Raw genomic sequence first — 19,107 nt, forward strand, 5'->3', positions numbered from 1 at the left:
TGGTCTGGAGCCCAGTTTCACTCCCTCCCTGCCTCCTGATTCCTCAGGGCTGCTCAGGGCTCCCGGCCTGGGCCCACTCTACCCCAGACTTTCTCTCTACCCTTTGTAGAAGAAACGCATCCGGGATGCTTTGAATCCCCAGAAGTCTGCTCTGGGCATCACAAGGCTATAGGAGCAGAGCCCATGGCTTGTGGCTGACCATAGAAGGACATTTAACCACTGGCACAGGAAGGGCCTGCCTGCCTGCATCACCCAGTGGCTGCCCTGTCCAGAGGGATTCCGGTCAGGACTGTCTGACTCTGGACCAGGGAGCTAAAAGGCCCCTCGTCACAGCCGCACAATCCCGCAGCAGCCCATACAAAACCCAGGCCATCAAGCTTGGAGAACAGGGCTGCATTTGTCCCAAGAACAGAGCAGGGTGAAAAGGTGACAGCCCCTCTTAGAGAAGGCCATCCCGGCCACACTCACTTTGTCGGGGTGTGGGACGTCCCACCACCCAGCGGTGCCCCGCCATCAGGAGGGTCCCTAGTGAGCCTGCCCATAGGTCACCAAGGAGGTGGAGCCTGCCAGGCCCTTCCTGGGCAAGTACCCGTACTGCAAACCCTCCAGACTCTTCCTGCCAGGCTAGGTCCGCAGAGGCTCAGGCCTCAGAGCTCTCCACCCTCATTTCCTCCTCTCTGAGACAGGGCAGCCTGCAAGTGCGGCTGAGTGATGGGAAGGAAGTGGCTGCTGGAAAGGTCAGATGCCTACATGCCCTGACATGCCCTCCTGAAAAGCAGCTGCAGCTCTGCTCCACCATCAGTAGGGAAAGGAAGGCGGCCCAGCTCCCAGGAGGGCAGTGCGGGCTTGAACCCCAGCCCCCCAGCATGCCAACGGCTGAGGGAGGAGTCCCCTAACACCAGCTGCTCCCTGGTCCTCTGAAGGTCGAAGGTGGGGAAGACCAACCGGCCTCACAGGGCATGAGACGGAGATGCCAGCCCTTTGCACTCTTACTTTCCCGACAGCCATGCTGGGAAGGTCAGATGAGGCCAGAGAAGGGCCTGCAGGAAGCTGATTTTGCACATCCCACCCTGCCTCTGCTGAATTCAGGAGCGGAGACCTCTGGGATACTTATGACCCAGAGCACTTGGCTCAGGGATCCAAAAGAGAAATCCCACAGGGCAGTGACACCTGGGGACAGAGGTGTGCTGGTCCCGCTGTCCCATCCACTTTGGAGATCTGTCCATCCACATTACTATTACTGAGGGAGGTGTGTCATTATCCCATTTAATAGATAAGAATATTGAGGCCAAGGACCCCGAGCCCATGCTTGAATCTAAAAGGTGCGTGGCGGGTGGTAAGAAGCTAGGGTTGCCATTACTCGCTGTGTACGGCTGGGCCGTGGAGCTCCCACGGTCTGGACTGCATGGCTGCCATCGTAGGTGACCTCACAGGTGCCACCGAGCGCACACCACCACCCACGGGGTCTCTGCCTGGAGCTCTGGCTGTGTCGCTACATCAACATGTTCAGCAGAGCTCCATGCTGGGGACCCTGTAGGCACTGAGGATATAGCTGTTGACAAAACAAACAAAACACTGCTCACATATTCACCGTGCAGCGGGGTAGACTCAAAATGCAAATGAACCAGGAAATATAAGCCAGGCCAGCTACGAACAAGTGCAATGGAGAAAAACAATCAGGAAAAGGCAAAAAGGAGGGCTGGGGGCCATGAGCACAGGTGGGACCTGACGTGACTCGGGTGTAGCAGGTGTAATCTGACAGGTGGGAGGCCCCAAGGTCATCCAGGCGAGAAGCTGGACGCTTGGCCCATGGGTGAGTGGGGAAGGCAGGAGGGAGCAGAGGCCCAGTCCTGGCTGTATATGCTGATGGGGAGTGAGGGGAGAGGAAGGCCAAAAGGCTCCGGGCTTTGGACCTGAGCCCTTGGAAGAACGAGATGGCTTCACTGAGAGGAGATTCCTGGGACCCACCGCCAACACCCAAGATCCTGTTTTCTTCCTTCTGGAAACCTGGAGGGGCCGTCAGGTCCTACGGTCATCCGTGGGGGTCCCATGGGGCATGCCGAGAGCCCCTGGCAGAACGCAGGGCCAGGCCCTGTTGTCAGCCCGGAGTCCACCACAGCCTCCCTGTGGGACTTGGCCATGACACATCTTCTCAGTGTGTGGCTTTTGGAGCTCCTCCTGGGCCTTGGAGCCACTGACACCAGGTTTGTGTGCTGGGGGGACACAAATGGGACAATCACTTCATCTTTCTGAGCTGCCGCGGTGGGATGAGCTCCACAAGACCCTCACCGCCGACCATTCCAGGACCAGGGATCCTGGCTTCCGCCAGCCCCAGGTCCCACACCTTGTCTTACCTGAGAGGGGGCCTGAGGAGGACAGGTACCAGCCACAGCTGACCGAGTGCACGAAGACCAATGGCCTGCCTGGAAGGGGCCACCGACGGGCAGGGTCCACCAGGGACAGGGTCCACCCAGGGACCGGGTCATTGGGCTTCAGGTCACACAGTAAGATGGAGAGGGCGCTGAGTTCACATCACACTCAATCTCAGCAAATGCTTATCTCTACTGAAAATTCCACAAGAGCATTCGTGTTCTGCCCTTTCCCATAATCGGCTCAGTGTTTTGCAGCCACGGCTGAGGCGGTGAAATGCTCTGGTGATTAGCTGCATGACTGGGGTAAAAGGTGAATGACCTGTGTCTCACATCCCATAAAGCCATCGCAGTCAGGGAAAGTATAAGCCGTAGCCCACAGCTGCTCGGGTGCCCAGGACACCTTAAAGGCAGGAGCGTCACCAGCCCTGGGTGACCACTGGACTCTGTCCACAAAGTTTCCATTTACCTCCCATGCAGCTGTTCCTGGGGCTGGGTTGCTGGAGTAGAAACGAAAGGAAGGCAGCCACCGTCACAGCCAGATGTGCGGTCCTCCAGCCATGCGCTGATCGGCCGGACGTGGGCCAGGCCTGACTACAGGAGTCTGGCTCTGCGGCTGGGATTGCTCCTGCTGCTGGGGCCTTCTTCTCCAGAATCTGCCCTTCCCCCTGAGCCTGCAGAGGGCTCAGAAATCCCAGCCTGTCTCTGTAGACTAGGAGAAGCACAAACACAGGCCACGGAGCCAGTTAGGCCAGCTTCATTTTCAGGGCTTGAATCTGGGTGGGTTTTCCCTGAAAGCTAGTGTCCACTTCTCCAGTTTCCAAGCCAACCCCAATCCCTCTGCTCTGGGCACCTGGCGCCTTCAATTCCTGAGCCTTTCTGGGTTTTGTATCAATTCATAGATCTTAGCTTTCAGCTTTCTCAGGTTTGCAAAGTCCTTTACTATTTATCTTCCACTTTCAGGTTTTCAAAATTTTCTGAACTTTTTTTAACTTACATTTTAGGTTCAGGGGTACATGTGCGGGTTGGTTATTGGGTAAATGGTGTATCGTGGGGGGTTGCTGTACAGATTATTTCATCACCCAAGTAATAAACATAGTATTCAATAGGTGGCTTTTCAATTCTCACCCTCCCACCATTCTCCACCCAAGAAGCAGGCCCCAGTGTACACTGGCCTCCTCTTTGTGTCTGTATCTACTCAGTGTGAATGTTTAGCTCCGACTTATAAATGAGAACATGCAGTGTTCGGTGTTCTGGTCCTGCATTAGTTCACTTAGGACAATGGCCTCCAAATTCATCCTTTCCACCAAGGACAAGATCTTGTTCTTTTTCATGGCTGTGTAGTATTCCATCGTGTATATGTACTACATTTTCTTTATCCAGTCTACACTTGAGGGGGATTTAGGTTGATTTCACGTCTTTGCTATTGTGAATAGTGCTGCAATGAACGTATACCTCCATGTGTCTTTATGGTAGAATGATTTCTATTCCTTTGGGTATATTCTTGTGTCTAATATGTGTCCTCCCTGCTCTTTTTGTGCTTCTGAGTTTATACCCTTTTAACTCCTGCACTGTTACTTAAATGACATTTTGACAGGAGACAGGACGTGCCTATGTTCAATTCTCCGTGTGTGAAAAGAATCCTCGTCCTGCCTTTTGTTAAAGGTTTCCCCAAAGATTTTTCACTGTTGTGTTGATCCATTCATCCATTCACTGCACAGGTATTATGTGTGCACTGTGGGCCCGGCCTCGTGACACGTACAAGGGCAAATTGGGGGTAGACCAGATACAACCAGACCCAGCCTAAGAGGTAGAGTGGACAGGGACAGGTGGCTTAAAGGAAGGCAGAGGGACAGAGAGCTGCAGAGGGCACCATGCAGCACAGGGCCTGCCCCTAGCTCCACCGACTACCTAAGCCAGGCAGGAAGGGTCTGCACAACCCACTCTTCCGGGTCGGGAAACTAAGGGCAGCAGTGGCCGAGCCAGGTCCTGGCCCTGTTCTCTGGCTTCTGGCCCCTCTCTTGTTATCTCTGGGTACCCCTCATCCCCTCGCTCCCCCGGGTCCCCACACCCCCATCTCCTCCATCACTCCACTTTTCCTTCTTCCCCCAGAGCTCCCAGTGGATTCTCGTCTTGTCGACACAGCAGCAGATGCCTGTTCCTCTGAGAATCAGGGGCTTGGGCCAGACCGTCTTGTCAGCCAGGGCCCTGCTCTGTGGGGCTGCATCCCGGGGACTCCTGGGAGGCCCCCAAGCCTGCATGCCCCCCTCACCCGCCGGGGAGGCCCCAGAGGCAGGTGCTGTGAGCACAGTGCCCAGTGTCATGGAAGTGAGCCCTTGCCCACCCACCAGCAATATGGGTTCTGGTTTCTAACAGGGAATGGCACTGGCTTCAGGTCACCCTTGACTTTCATCCCAGCCTCCTCCACTGCACTCTGCCCTGCCTCACCCTTCTAAATCCATGGCTTGCCCTTCTCCCTCCTCACTCCCACGTTCTCTAAAACCAGCAGAATGCTACTCCCTCTTCCTCTGGAAGGGAAAAAAGTATCATCTGTAGGCGAGAAAGCCAGTTCCTCCAGACAGCGCAGGCAAAGTGCCTGGGCTGCCTGTCAAATCTGATTTCAAAAGACAATTCTATTTTGAGCAAAAGAATAATGAAGAGATATCCCCAGCTGTCCTGGAAAGAACTCTCTTCTCTCCTCCCATCAGCCTGCGTGGCCTGGCCCACCAGCATCTCTGCAGCCACATCCAGCATCCGCTGTGGCCACAGGTCCCTGTACCTCTCCCTGTCGTGCCCCCACTCCCCAAGCACTCACGGGGCAGCCCCCGCCTGGAATGGCTTCTCTCCTCCTTTTCCCATCTGAAGCATATCTGACTTCCAGGGACTATTAAGCCACCTCCCCTTGGTGCCCTCGCAGAGCCCCTACCCCTCCCACTCATCTCTCCATCGCAAATGAGGATGGCTGGCCACAGCCCACAGGCTCCAGCATGTCTGGCACGTGCAGTGCAGGGGCTTGCCCACTCAGAGATGGCACATCTGAGATGTTCAGCACCTATGGAATGGATGAGCCAGAGAATGGACCACCTCGTGCCAGGCCCCAGCAACAGGGGAGGAAGGCAGGATTTCCTGCTGGTAGGTAATTGAGGATGGAGGTGACAAAGCTAGTGGTGGGTGACACTGGCATCCACGCTTTGTTGCAACCAGGTTGCAGCTTTCCAGGAAACCCTGAGGAGCAGGGAGGACTCGGCATCACTGCCCCGTGGCAGGAGCTGCGATGCAGGAACACCACCAACCAGCCACGGAGCCCAAGCCCCAGCTTGTGCCTCTGAGCCTGCACCTGCCAGAGAAAGGGATTCCTTCCATCCGATGCATGCGGTGGAACCCAGGCAGGAGGCCCTTTCCTGAAGGCTGAGGAGTCTGTGTGTGACACCCTCCAGGACATTCTCCTGTGAGGAAGCCCAGGACTGCCCCCTGTCCTCCCAATCCTCCGTCCATGCCCAGCAGCACTGATGAGACAGCCCCAGAAACTCTTCCCTTCCTGGCATTGCCACTGTCTGCTCACCCTTCTCCCAGAGCCCATCTTGAGCATCCCTGTGCGGGGATTACATACCAGAAAAGGCTCCCATGCATCAGGGAGAGACCATGGGGTAACCAGGGAGGCTCGAGCCAGGGAGAGGTAGGATCCAGGTCAGTGAGGGCCCAAGGCCCCACTACATTCCCAGGCCCTCTCTGCTGTATTTTCCCCAGTACACTCACCACCTTCTGATACCAATACAACGAGGACGTGGAGTTTTCCTACCGTCCTGTCTGCCTCTAACTCCTCTAACAGCGCTCAGCTCCCTGAGGGCTGGGAGTTTTGTCTGTTTTGGTCACTGCTCCATCCCCAGGGCCTAGAACACTGTGGCTACTCAGATAAACAGCCCCTCTGTAAAGAGGGATGGGTGGAAGTGTGGATGCTTGCCTGGCCTGGTGGGAGCCAGGCGGGCCAAGGCAAGGACTCTGCTTATTGCATGGCACCCCAACTTTTTACTAGGTCTCAGTCAGCTCACGAAACACCACAGCCTGGGCGGCTTAAACAGCGGAGGTTGTTTGCGCACAGTTCTGGAGGCTGGAAGCCCACCGTCAAGATGCTGGTAGATCCGGCTCCTAGTGAGGGTCCTCTTTCCAGCTTTCAGACAGCTGACTTCTTGTTGTGGCCCCACGTGGTAGAGAGAGGGAGCAAGAGGGAGAGAGAGAGCAAGAGATGCTCTCACTCACGCCTCTTCTCATGAGGACACTAATCTCATTCATGAGGACTCCACCCTCATGACCTAATTACCTCCCACGGACCCCACCTGCAAAGACCGTTGCACTGAGGATTAAGACTTACACATTTTGGGGGGACGCACAGGCAGTCCATAACACCAGGTTTTCAAAAGGGTATGCTTGAGTCACATTCTGGACGAGCCCCAAATGATGCTGAGAATTCCTCATCAGTTGTGCGTAGCGTCTCCGTAAGGGCAGAACTCGCCACTGTGTAAGAGCAAGCACCGCATTGAGGACCAGGAGAGACAAGCCTGAAATCCAGCCTCACCCCACCAGCCCAGAACCCCAGTCAAGCCACTTTCTCTCCCCAGGCTGTGCCCACTCACCCCTCCTCCAGCCCAGCAGGGAGCTGGGGCTGCTCCATCCCTTGACTCCCTCGAGATCTTCGCTGCTCTGAAGAGCTGTGACTCCATAACCGTGCTGGGGAGGCAGACCCACCACTGGAGGAAGTGTGTTCCCTGAACATGGTGAAATGCTGCCCCAAATACTGACTATAGGATGTTGCTCCTCTATCTACCGAGTGTGCATCCACCAAGGGATTTCAGTGTATTTCAGGGGAAAAAAAAAAACAAAAAACAGATTTCCCATTGTTTGTGGCTTACTTATTTCAGCCAAAAGAAATTATATAAAATAGGAGAAAGGGGGTAGCTTCCAGTGAGGATGGGGAATGTTTCGAGAAAGGGTCATATACACAGACTGACGCCAAATGCAGAAGGATCCCGGAAACCGAAGTACAGACAGGCAAATCCAGTTTGCCGGGAGAGGAGGATTTACTGGGGAACTTATGGACAGAAGCGTGGTCTTGGGCAGCCGCAACACAGGTGGATCTCCACACTGTCACCACCCCCCAGGCCTCGGCTTCTGTAGTAAAGGAAAAGGGCTTACAGGCACTATCACGGTGACCTTCCAGGAAAAGACAAGAATGCTGTGTACGTCATAGCCAGTAACTTCCATGATAACATTAAGGTCGTTTGGGCCTAAGGGCAGCGTTTACGGTAAGCACACATGCGCTAATACAAGGAACGATAGGTAAACTGGAAATCTTAGAGGCGTTCTCAGAATTAGAGTTCATCAGAAGTCAACATGGCAGATCCGCTCCTGAGACAGAGTCACTTTAGCCTCCACCTAGCAGAAGGGAGAAGAGGGCTGTCAACACCTACTAAATGTCCCTGCACTTCACATATCTCATTTAATGCTTACTAAGTAGGGGCTGAGAGGAAAGAGAAGCTTGATTTACAGGGCTGGATTCAAGAAAGCCACTTCTGTCTTATTCAAAATTCAGTGTGCTTTTCATTCTCTTCTTCAACAGATATAAATATGAGGCACTGTGTGTGTGTGTGCCAGAAGTGAGCAGTTAAATGTATTTACAGTTTGCAAATATAACATTTACCAAAGCGATACTTTTTATTCGTGTGTGGTGAAACCACTAGTTGAAATTTGTAACGACTCATTGACAAATTAATTGCACTAAAGGTAAAAGAAAATTTGAAATCTCAGTGGAAGAATGATGTTCTGACTTCCAAGGAACGAACTAAGAGTTTAAAGGGCTTTTGAAGCTGAGCGTATATTTCTGCTGAGACAAACTGAAGAGAACGAGAGCTTGAATTTCTCAGGAAGCTCCCCTCAGTGGTGTGTATGCTTAAAACCAGGCTTTAAAATGGGCAGAACAGGGACCTCTGTTAATGCCAAGATTAGGTAATAAGGACTGCTTTACCCTTTCTCCCGAAACGAAACAACAATAAAAACTGTGCCGGGTGCGGTGGCTCATGCCTGTAATCCCAGCACTTTGGGAGGCCGAGACAGGTGGATCACCTGAGGTCAGGAGTTCGACACTAGCCTGGCCAACATGGCGAAACCCCGTCTCTACTAAAAATACAAAAATTAGCCGGGTGTGATGACAGGCACCTGTAATCCCAGCCACTCGGGGGGCTGAGGCAGGAGAATCTCTTGAACCCGGGAGGAGGAGGTTACAGTGAGCCAAGATCACGCCACTGCACTCCAGCCTGGGCGACAAGAGTGAAACTCCATCTCAAATAAATAAATAAATAAATAAAGCTGACCAAATAAATGAAACAAAGACTTGGAAGACGCCATACTTAAGGCAACTAGTACAGTCTGGACATCTGTACCCTCCAAATCTCATGTTAAAATGTGATGCCCAATGTTGGAGCGGGGGCTGAGTGGGAGACGTGCGGCTTGTGGAGGCTGGTCCCTCATAAACAGCCTGGTGCTGCCCTAGCAGCAAACTAATGAGTTCTCATTCCATTAGTTTCCAAGAGAGCTGGTTGCTAGAAAGAGCCTGGCGCCTCCTTCCCCACGTTTTTGTCTTACTTCTTTTCTCTCCATGTGACACCTGCTCCACCATGAGTGGAAACGGCTTGAGGTCCTCACCAGAAGCAGATGCTGGCTCCATGCTTCTTGTATAGCCTGCAGAACTGTCAGCCAAGTAAACCTCTTTTCTTTATAAATACCAGCCTCAGGTATTGCTTTAAAGCAACAGAAAGAGACTAAAACAGCAACAAAGGATCACGATCACTGAAAGATGGGAGAAATGAGGTGAGCCCTCAAATTGCCCCAGTTTGTTATCCTGAGGATTTCCAGGCCAAAACCCACAGACAGTACGTTCAGGAGGAGCCTGGCAGACTCCCTGTTGCAGAGATGAGCTGAGAGCCCAAGACATCTAAGGCCTCCAGAGTCCACAGAACGGAGTGCTGAGAGGGAGAGAGCTGCTTAGGAGGAAAACTCCTCAGAGAGGATCTGCCGCAAGTCTTCCGCTGAGACCTGATCAGCGCACACTTCAGAGTAAACCACGAGAGGCCAGGGACAGTAACACTCTGAAGAATCAGAGGTAACCGTTCCCATCAACAAGGTAACAAGGCTGGGAATAGTGCCTGGGCGCACCAACCCTCCTGAAAACCACAAGATTCGTGGGGCCTTAGTCATGGGAAACACCGGGCTTAAAATGATCAATGCTCCTAACAAATCTCAAAGTCAAGGCCCAAAAGGATCAAACTGTTTCCAAGTACTTAACTGTGTCCCCAAACAAAGCTCAAGACTATGTGTAGGAGTACAAAAATATCCAGCACCTAACAATGTAAAACTCACAAAAATCAGCGGGTATGCACAGAAACAAGAAAATAGAAGTGACAATGAGTAGTTCAACCAGTCACTCAAAACTGGCCCACAACTGACACAGCTGTTAGAATTAACAGGTAAGGACATACAAACCAGAGCCAGAACTAGGATGAGGCATGAGAAGCACAAGGGCACAACATTTTAAGAGGCACAGACTCTCAGGCTTGTGCAAATACAGACCATAAGTCAAAAGTGTACAGTCATGGACAGCATGAGGATGTCCCGGTCAATGATAGACCATATATATGATGGGGTCTCATAAGATTATAATGGAGCTGGGAAATTCCTATCACCTACTGATGTCTTAATAATCCCAAAGCCTAACCTGCGTAGATCTAGGCCAATGTGTGTGTTTGTGTCTTCGCTTTTAACAAAACAGTTTCAAAAGCAAAAAAAAAAAAAAAGAAAGAAAGAAAAGAAAAAAGACAATAGCTTATAGAATAAGGATATAAAGAAAAAGATATTTTTATACAGCTGTATGATGCATTTGTGTTTTAAGTAAATACATTATACATTACAAAAGCGTTAAATTAACTTTAAAATTTAATATTAAAATTAAAAAGTTTATACAGGAAAAAAGTTACAGTAAGCTAAAGTTAGTTTATTATTGGAAAAAGAAAAAACATTTTTATAAATGTAGTATAGCCTAAGTGTAGAGTGTTTATAAAACCTACAGTAGCACAGAGTAATGTCCCAGGCCTTCACATTCACTCAGCACTCACTCACTGACACACCCAGCACAACTTGTAGCTCTGGAAGCTCCGTCCATGGTCAGTCCCCTATACAGATGTATCATTTTTTATCCTTACAGTATTTTAACTGTACCTTATCTATGTTTACACCTGTTTAGATAAATGCTCACCGTTGTATTACAATTGCCTACGGTATTCAGTATAGTAACCTGCTGTACAGATTTGTGGCCTGGGAGCAATAGGCTCTACCATATAGCCTAGGGGTAGGTGTGTAGTAGATTCTCTCACCTATGTTTGTTTAAGTACACTCTATGATGTTCACACAATGATAAAATCGCCTAATGATGCATTTCTCAGAACATCTCTCTGTTGCTAAGTGATGTATGACTGTACACTATAAAACTTAAAGCAACCACAAAAATAACAAAACAAAGCCAAAATAGTAGACAACAAAATTACTTTTTAGAATATTTAATATATCCCAAAGAAGGCAGAGAAAGAGGTAAAAGAGACCAAGAATGGATGGGACCAACATAAAACAGATTTAAACTTAACAATGTCAATAATCTCATGATATATAAACGGCTTAAATACCCCCAATTAAATGGCAGATATTGTCAGATTGAATAAAAAATCAATACCTAACAATATGCTGCCTATAAGAGATATGCTTTAAGTAAAGACACAAATAAGTTAAAAGGACAGAAAAAAAGATATGCCATGCTACAGACACTAAGAAAAAGAAATCTGGAGTGACTATATTAGTATCAGATAAAATAGGTCTCAGGGCAAAAATATCTACATTACTATGGGCTAGAAAGTTTATCTTATAATAATACAGTGGTAATCTCATCACAAAAACATAAAAGTCATACCCATTTTTGCCTTCATAGCAGAGTTCCAAGTTACATAAATGAAAAACTGATAGAACTGCAAGGAGCAATAGATAAACCTACAGTTATAGTTAGACATTACAACACTCCTTTCTCAATAACTGATCAATTAAGCAGAACGAAAATTAGTAAAAACGTTGATGATTTGAACCACGCTGTCAACCAAGCTGACCCAAACGCTACTAACAGGATGCTCCATGCAAGAAAAGCAGAATACACCACATTCCACTCAAGCACACTCCAAACATTTCCTATACATATTCTTCTCAACCACACTCCGAACATTCCCTGCACACATTCCTCTCACGCACACTCCCAACATTTCCCGGATACGTTCCTCTCAAGCACATTCAGAACATTCCCTGTACACGTTCTTCTCAAACGCACTCAGATCGTTTCCTGTACACGTTCTTCTCAAGCACACTCCGAACGTTTCCTGTACACGTTCTTCTCAAACGCACTCAGATCGTTTCCTGTACACGTTCTTCTCAAACGCACTCAGATCGTTTCCTGTACACGTTCTTCTCAAACGCACTCAGATCGTTTCCTGTACACGTTCTTCTCAAGCACACTCCGAACGTTTCCTGTACACGTTCTTCTCAAACGCACTCAGATCGTTTCCTGTACACGTTCTTCTCAAACGCACTCAGATCATTCCCTGTACAGGTTCTTCTCAAGCAGGCTCCGAACATTCCCTGTACACGTTCTTCTCAAGCACGCTCCGAACATTCCCTGTACACGTTCTTCTCAAACGCACTCAGATCATTCCCTGTACACGTTCTTCTCAGACGCACTCAGATCATTCCCTGTACACGTTCTTCTCAGACGCACTCAGATCATTTCCTGTACACGTTCTTCTCAAGCACACTCCGAACATTTCCTGTACACGTTCTTCTGAAGCATACTCAGAACATTTACTCAGATAAACCGTGTTCTGGACCAGAAAACACATACACATCTGTATCAGTTTAAGAAGTTTCAAGGAATACAGTCTGTTCTCTGACCACAAATAAATCATGTTAGAAATCAAAAGCAGAAAGACATCTGAAATTATTTCAAATATCTGAAAACTAAGCAACACAATTCTAAATAACATAAAACAAAGAATAAGTCAAAAGTTAAATTAGAAATTTTCAACTGATGAAAATAAAAACAATATATCAAAATTTATGGAATGCCACTTAAGAAGTACTGACAGAAAATTTGTAGCACTTTATAAACACCCATACCAGAAAATAAGAAGAGTCTTAAATCAATGATTAGCACCTTGAGAAATTAGAACACAAAAGAAAATTAAGCCCAAAGTAAGTAGAAAAAAGGAAATAAGAGAAATACAGAAAACTATATATATATATAAATTAACAAAACCAAAATTCAGTTCTGTGGAAAGACTAATAATATTATCAAACACATAGCGGGAAGAGAGAAAGTCACAAATTACCAAAATCACGAATGAGAGAAGGGACATTATTCATAAATTAAAATGATAATAAAGGAATATTATTGTACTGTGTTAAATAAAATTCCAAAAAATTGTGTGTATCTGGAACCTGTGAGTATGACATTCTTTGTAAATAGGATCTTTGCAGATGTAATCAAGTTAATATGAGGTTATACTGGAATGGAATGAATCCTAAATCCAATGACTGGTGTCCTTATAAGACAGGAAACTTTGGACACAGAGAGACACACAGGGAAAATGCCACATGAAGATGAAAGCAGAGACTAAAGTACCTAGGAGCCACAGAAGGCTAAGGATTTCCATAAACCACCAGAAACCAGGAGAAAGGTGTGGAACAAGTTCTGCTCAGAGCCTCTGGAAGGAACAAACCCTGCCCATACCTTCATTTTGGACTTCTAACCTCCACAAACATGAGATTTCTGTTGTTTTAAGCCACTCAGTTTATGGTAATTTGCTACAGAAACCCTAGGAAAGTGGTATAATTATAAACAAATTTATGACAATACATTTGAAAATTTAAATGAGCTGGACAAATTTATTGAAAGTAACAAAAACCACCAAAACTCACACAAAAAGAAATAACCTATCTATCTCTGTATCTATTAAGAAAACAGAATTATAGTAAAATGTTTTCCACAGAGAAAACTCCAGGCCCAGAAAAATTAACTAATTCTACCAAACATTTAAGGAAGAAATAAGACAAGTTCTACTAAAAAGTTATTCCAGAAAACAAAAGAGGAAGGAATACTTCTTAACTGATTGTGTAAAGCCATTATTACCTGATTCCAAAGTCAGGAAAAGGCATTACAAAAAAAAAATAAAACTATAGATCAACATCCCTTGTGAACATAGATATAAAAATTCTTAACAAAATTTTAGTAAATCAAATCCAACAATGTATAAAAAGATCTCATGGCCAAATTTATCTGAGGAATGCAAGATTCATTTAGCATTCCCAGATCAACCAATGTAATCTCCATATTAACAAACTAAAACAGAAGAATTATATTTTCATCTCAATCGATAGAGAAAAAATGTTTGAGACAATCCAGCACCCATTCTTCACAAAGGCACTTAGCAAAGTATAAAAAGAAGGGAGCTTCTTCAACCTGATAAAGGATGTCAAAAAAAAAAAAAAACCCTACAGAAACATCATACTTAATAGTGACAGACTGAAGATATTCCCCTAAGACCAGGAGCGAGATGTCTGCTCACCACTTCTATTCTATTCAACACTGCACTGAAAGATCTCATCAGTACAATACAATAAGGCAAAAAAAAAAAAAAAAAAGAAAGAAAGAAAGAAAAGAAAAGCATTCAGGTTGGAAAGGAAGAATTAAAATTCTCTATTCACAGATGCCATGATCATCTATGTAGAAAATTCAGTGGAGATTCTTAAAATGCCTCAAACTGATAGGTGAGGGTAGCAAACTTGCAGGTTACAGAGTCCTATTAAAAAAAAAAAAAAAACATTGTATTTCTGTATGCTAGCAATAAAAATCATACATTAAAATTCTTTAAATACCGTGAAAGTAGCATCACAAAATACGAAATTATGTGATAAACCTGATGAAAGATTTGGAAACTACAAAACACTGTTGAGAGAAATAAAAGGAGACATAATCGTGTTCTTGGGTGGGAAGACTCAATAGTATTAGGATGTCAGTTCTCCCCAAATTCATCTACAGTTTCAACATAATCCCACTCAAGCAGATTTTTTTGTACATAATAACAAAATGATTATAAAATTTATATGTAAATGCAAAAGACTTTTTTTTTTTTTTTTTTTTTTTTTTGAGACGGAGTCTCACTCTGTCGCCCGGGCTGGAGTACAGTGGCCGGATCTCAGCTCACTGCAAGCTCCGCCTCCCGGGTTTACGTCATTCTCCTGCCTCAGCCTCCCGAGTAGCTGGGACTATAGGCGCCCGCCACCTCGCCCGGCTAGTTTTTTGTATTTTTTTAGTAGAGACGGGGTTTCACTGTGTCAGCCAGGATGGTCTCGATCTCCTGGCCTCGTGATCCGCCCGTCTCGGCCTCCCAAAGTGCTGGGATTACAGGCTTGAGCCACCGCGCCCGGCCATAAATGCAAAAGACTTAGAATATCTACAACAACTTTGAAAAGAAAAAGGACAAAGAGAACGAACACTCCTGATTTTAAGACTGGCTACAAAGCTCCAGTAATTATATGACAGAGTGGCACTGTCATAAAGACAGTCAAATAAGTCAAGGGAACAGAAGGGAGGTGGAGCCCCTCTACAGTAACCTTGCACAGCCCCTCCAAAAGGCTGCAGGCCAGCCCTGAAGCCCTACCTGAGCTCACCTGGGAATGGGCACCTGTGAGCTCTGCCTGCTCCAGGCAGCCTCCACACAGGTGCAGCTCAGACACCTCTGTACCCTCCTCCTGGATGGGCCTCTTCCACCCAGATCATCCCCAGTGGCCAGGGACACCAATCAAACTGCCTCCTTTCCTTATTTTGTCACCTACCCAAGGTCCTGTAGACTTGACTTTCAGTGTCATTGGCCAGCAGTTTGTCCTAAAGTCCTCTGTATTCAGAGGCCAAGAGACTAGCCTGACCCCGGTAAGGCTCCAGGGAGCTGGCCTGGCCTGGCCTGCCAGTCAGTGTTCCTGTGACAGGCACAAGGTGAGCACCCAGCCCATTCCCGCAGAACCCACCTGCTGTAGCGACACACAGGAAGAGGCAGCGAGGGACTGTGATTGAAAGCCCTGTCCACAGCTCTGTGGCTAGAGGCAGGTCACTGGCCTCACAGAGCCTATGGTGGGAGGGACACAAATGGGTCGACAGGTGCCCACATGGTTGCCAGGAACATTTCAGAGTGCAGGTGTGTGGTGCCCAGGCAGCCAAAAGGCCTCACCTGGCCAAGGTGGACCACAAGGCAGCCCAGAGGAGGTGGCTTCAAAACAAGTCCTGGAGGACAAGCAGGAGTCAGCTCTAACTCTATTTAAGTCCTCTGTGCAGAGTGTTGCTCTCTGGGGTCAATTACAAGGATGAGGATGAAGCAGAGGGGATGGGAGTGTGTGGTGGAGCCAGGTAGTCTGGTTCCAAAGTAAACAGCGTTCCCACCCCAATGCCAGGGAGATGTGGCTGTAAAAGTGGAGACCTGCCCAAAGAAAGCAGCACAGTGGCCTGCAATACTGTCCAGAGACCACTGTCATATACCCACGTCTGCTTGCTGCCCCAGCCTGGCTGCCATGCCCCACTACAGAACTATGCCTTGAACAGTTGGAATTAGCACCAAGGCTTGCATTAGGGCTTGTGTTAGGGGTGTGTGGTCTAAGGCAGTGCTCCCCTGGTCCTGTCAGGCCAGCTGGGCTTGTGGCTGGCCTGGTAAGCCTTTGGAAGTCCTCAGCCCCTCAACTGCTTGCTTGGACTTTGGGGACACCTAGCCATGTAAAGAGAGGGCTCTGCAGTAAGCCAGCCCTTTAGACTCTGGGTGCAACAGGCTCCCTGGGCAAGATGAGACCATTCCTGTGGTGGAAAGGAAAGCGTCCTGCTGTGATATGTGCCTGTCCTCACTGTCTCAATGGCTCAGACACAAAACCAGATATAACAGAGCCTCTGGCCAAGCAGTAGCAATGAGGGAATGATTAAAAAACAAACGCAGACACCTCAGCTAGGTGCAGTGGTTCACGCCTATAATCCCAGCACTTTGGGAGGCCAAGGTGGGTAGATCACCTGAGGTCAGGAGTTCAAGACCAGCCTGGCCAACTTGGCAAAACCCTGTCTCTACCAAAAGTACAAAAATCAGCCAAGTGTGGTGGCGGGCACCTGTAATCCCTGCTGAGGCAGCAGAATCGCTTGAACTCAGGAGGCGGAGGTTGCAATGAGCTGAGATCATGCCACTGTACTCCAGCCTGGGTGACAGAGTGAGATCCTGTCTCAACAACAACAACAAAAAAGCAGGTGCCTTTGCCCAGGCCATGTGGTCTACCTTACTTTATTCACAGCATGTTCCCTGGGCATGGGTGTGAGGATGGGCTGTCTCCAATGGCGTTATTGGGCAGGCACTCTGAAGTGCTTCCCCAAACCCTGTTGTCTATTTTCCTGGACTTGAGTAATGGTGCTATTAGTGGCTTTATTTGATCTTCATTAAATTTGGGAATTGTTCTCACCAACTCAGTCAGAGATAAAATATTGTTTTTCATATTTCCAAAGTTTCTTACAATAATGGTCCAGGGCTGGAGTCTGGGATTTCCTCTCTCATCCTCTCCTGATATTGGGTTTAAATTTTGAGAGAGTGAGTTATTTGTTTGTCTGCCTCAGGCATCGGACATTCTTCACTAACAGCACGAAAGATGAGAAGGCTGCTCTTCCCTAAGACCATGTTATTTGTGGTAATCACTTCTGATATCTTATTGTTTGAATATGGTAGGTTCTTTTGTGTCATATTTTATAGACAGCTTTTGTGATCAATATTTGATATCAATTGGTAGAATTATTGTTTCTCACTTTGCACAAGTGTCTAGCATAGATTATGCTTCCAATATAGATTAAAGAGCAAGTCTGGATTTTTTCTTGCCAAATTATTGCTGGCAATGAGGCACCTGGGACACCCGGATGGAGGTGGAATCCACTCACCCTCTCCCTACACGGCAGCACAAAGAGGCTTGGAACAGGGTGCGCATCTGGTACCGGCTCTTCCTTGAGGCCCTGTGGCTGGAACAGAGAAACTCCCGCCCTGGTCTTGGCCCCATGGACCAAGCACCTGGGAACCAGCATCCACCAGACTATTCTTGCCTGGACCCCATTGCTGAGTCCTAGGGAAAGGAACTGAGTGGAAATAAATTGGTGGGACATGGAATGTGATTGAAAAGGGGCAATTCTTACTCAGTCAGGAGAGAGGCAGTTACAATTCCAGATTTGCAGGGTGGGCAGTTGGGCGATGGGGACCCTGGACTCATACCGATTAAGGAAGAAGACAATGACATCACTTTTGGACGCGTTGGGGCTGGCTTGCTTGCTCGTGGCACATCCCAGCGATGCCAACTAGCACATAAGCTGTCAACCTCAAATAATGAGGTTCAGAAAATATGATTAACTATAGCTTATTTGAACACAAAGCTTGCAGACGGCCACCCGGGAGACCCCAACTTCGAACGAATGAGGTCAGTGTCCCAAAGTGAAGTTAAGGTTTCACTTACCTAAACAGAGGCAGGGAAATCTTAGCAGGAACAACATTTTCCATACAAGACAAACATACAGGGTGCGGGAATTGATTGGTTACAGACTGCTGCTTGAGGAGGGGCAGTGACTTGAGGGCTACTTGGTCTGGTCTTTATTATTTACAGGGGAAAAAAGGTAGAAGTTGCAGCCGTGTGACTCGGGCTGCATAGCCACATTCCTCTCAAGGCTCAGAACAATTTAAAAGTCCAACAGCTTTAAGTTTGAATTCTTCAATTTCACAGAGCCAAAGAGGTCAGATGTAACAATACAGATTTCAGAGTCATTAGTGCTCATCTGGCTCACTCCCCAGGCAAACATTGATTGAGGGCCATCTGGGCATAGGACAAGAATAGGAACTTCTTGAATAAGAAACCATAGTCGGCCGGGGTCCAGGCGTTGGGGGCAGCTCAGAAGGCAGAGGTTGGAGGGCTGGCAGGCTGGAAGAACTGTGGAGCTCTGGAGAGCGTGGTGGGGGTAGTGAAGGGCCAGCCATGGACAGTGAGGGATGGATTCCTAGGGCTAAGGAGTCCAGCAGTACCACAGCCAACTTTGGGGGAATTGTGGGTCTACAGCTTGGGAGCTGCTGGCAGTGTTAGGAGGTGATCAGGCAAAGGCTTAGTGAATCAGGAGGAGGGGAGACCACCCACGGGTGGGGAGCCTCAGAGGAAGGAAACCTGCAGGTGGCATAGGGGCCGTGCCCATCCCCAGGCAGCACTGTCCTCTGCTCTGTGTGTGCGCTGTCGACAACCAGGAGAAACAGCTCGGGGACAGGGTCCAGCAGGAGCAGGGCAGGTGGGAGGACGGCCACTAGGGCGGGGCCAGAGCTCTGCCCAGGGTCTTCCGGCCACCTGGATCTTCGGGTGACTGTGGAACATGAGGTGATGGAGAGGAGATGGAGGGACTCACTTTACACCTCACTGCCTCCAGCAACTGGAAGCCACACAGCAATTTAAGGAGGGTTATTCTGCCGTGGAGTTTCTCTAGAGTGGAGGGGAGGGAGGGAGAAAGGAAGCAAACTCACTTTGCCCTTCCCCGCCTCCAGCATGCATAGACAAGAGGTCGATTCTC

General features: G+C 48.1%; 1 long non-coding RNA gene across 2 annotated transcripts in view; it reads right to left on the reverse strand.

Moving 5' to 3' along the window:
- Positions 1–603: 603 nt before the first annotated feature.
- Positions 604–19,107, reverse strand: part of LOC139357051 (uncharacterized) — a 57,636-nt gene continuing 39,132 nt past the window's right edge. Inside the window, exons 1-5 of one of the 2 annotated variants that reach the window (XR_011609646.1) lie at positions 17,455–18,888; positions 7,001–7,799; positions 6,739–6,881; positions 2,355–3,074; positions 604–2,213 (exon numbers count right to left, since the gene is read on the reverse strand). This is a non-coding gene — a long non-coding RNA (uncharacterized lncRNA). Of the gene's footprint in view, positions 2,214–2,354; positions 3,075–6,738; positions 6,882–7,000; positions 7,800–17,454; positions 18,889–19,107 lie in introns of those variants that run through there. The other variant, XR_011609645.1, reaches the window with a different exon arrangement.

Source organism: Macaca nemestrina, chromosome 11, assembly GCF_043159975.1.
Source record: "Macaca nemestrina isolate mMacNem1 chromosome 11, mMacNem.hap1, whole genome shotgun sequence".
NCBI lineage: Eukaryota > Metazoa > Chordata > Mammalia > Primates > Cercopithecidae > Macaca > Macaca nemestrina.